The sequence below is a fragment of the Dipodomys spectabilis genome, unplaced genomic scaffold (genome assembly GCF_019054845.1).
Source record: "Dipodomys spectabilis isolate Male_0828 unplaced genomic scaffold, ASM1905484v1 ptg000180l, whole genome shotgun sequence".
NCBI classification, from domain to species: Eukaryota; Metazoa; Chordata; class Mammalia; order Rodentia; family Heteromyidae; genus Dipodomys; species Dipodomys spectabilis.
Window position 1 is genome coordinate 537,957 of NW_024870857.1, and position 1,740 is coordinate 539,696.

The 1,740-nt window shown below is 41.6% G+C and overlaps 1 non-coding gene across 1 annotated transcript; it reads right to left on the reverse strand.

Annotated features, from left to right (window-relative positions):
- Positions 1 to 1,314: 1,314 nt before the first annotated feature.
- Positions 1,315 to 1,440, reverse strand: LOC122121056. The gene has a single exon (XR_006149865.1). It is a non-coding gene; the product is annotated as a U6atac minor spliceosomal RNA (small nuclear RNA).
- Between the last annotated feature and the right edge of the window lie 300 nt (positions 1,441 to 1,740).

Here is a 1,740-nt window from a genome sequence, read left to right on the forward strand (position 1 = left end):
ATCCTTAGATCTCAGCCTCCTGTGAGACACCAGCACCCAGCTCAAAATATTTTCATATTTCCTCTGTGATCTTTCTGACTCCCTGACTGCTCAAGAGTTTTTGAGTAGTTGCAGGTTTTCCTGTTTCTTTCTGCCTTTTATTTCTACTTTCATTCATTATGATCCTAAAAGATAATTTGTATGATTTCAAACTTATTAAACTTTTTTTGTGCTGGTACTGGTGTTTGAACTCAAAGATTTTTGCTCAAGGCTAGCACTCTACTTTAAATCATGGCTCCACTACTGGCTTTTGGCTGGTTAATTGGAGATAGGAGTATCATGGACTTTCCTTTCTATGCTGGCTTCAAACCATGATCCTCACATCCCATCCTCCTGAGTAGCTAGGATTACAGGCATAATCTATGGGTACCTGGCCTTATTAAACTATTTATTTATTTATTTATTCATTCATTCGTTTTTTGCCAGTCCTGGGGCTTGAACTTAGGGCCTGGGCACTGTCCCTCAGCTCTTCAGCTCAAGTCTAGTGCCCTACCACTTGAGCCACAGCACCATTTCCAGCTTTTTCTGCTTATGTGGTGCTGAGGAATCGAACCCAGGGCCTCATGCATGCAAGGCAAGCAATCTATCACTGAGCCACCTTCCCAGCCCCTATCTGGTCTAGTTTTGAACCACGATCCTCAGATTCAAGTCTACTCAGTAACTAGGATTATAGGCATGAGCCATCATCTAGATCCCAGCTGACATTTTTATTATTACACATATATAATGTATTCATTTGTGTTTCATAACAGTTTTTGACTTTTAGTTTACATTGGCTATTATTTATACAGTCACCTCTGCTTTGTTTTTTTTTTTTTAAATTTAATTTTATTTGTGAACATACTGTACAGAGGAGTTACAGTTACATGGGCAGGATAATGCGTACATTTCTTACCAAGCATTGCAGCCTCCTCCTTTGTTTACCCTTCACATCCCTTCCCAGCCTCCCCCCTCCCCCCCTAATCCCAATCCTTCTCCTTCCCCCCCCCCCCACCAACGTTGTAAAGCTCGTTTTGGACATGACAACTTGTACTTCTCATTGTTGCAACAGGTCCACCTGTATCCTTAAACAACTGGTTTTTCCCCATCTCCTCCACAAGTTATACTGACATCAAATATAGTGAAAGCAGGGGTTATACTGTGGGGGAGGGACATACAAAGCAACAAAGAGATAATCTTATAAATGTGTTAGAAACACATGCATGAAAGAAAAAAAACATTAAAATACACATCTAAGGGTTCATTTTCCTGACATCACATTATCTGACCTTTTCCGAAAAACGATGGTTAGATGCCACGAAGTAGGTGGCAATGCCTTAACCGTATGCGTGTTGTCAGGCCCAAGGGCCTCTTCCATCCTTGTCAAGGGGAGTGCTAACCTTCTCTCCTTTCATACAACACCTCTGCTTTGTTTTGGTTAAGGTTTGCAGAGAATATCAGTTTCAGTTCTTGTTTGTTTGTTTTTTTTCCAGGGCTGAGGACCAAACCCAGGGCCTTGTGCGTGCCGGGCAGGCGCCCTTCCGCTGGGCTAAACCCTCAGCCCCCAGTTTCTGTTCTTTTATATCCAGACTATGTGTCTCCTTAGCCTGAGAGTCAGCCTCTTTTGAACACTATATTCTGTGTATTCAGATTAGAGAATGTAACCATTTACAGTGAAAGAAATTAATGATACAGAAGGATTTACCATTGACATATTGGAAT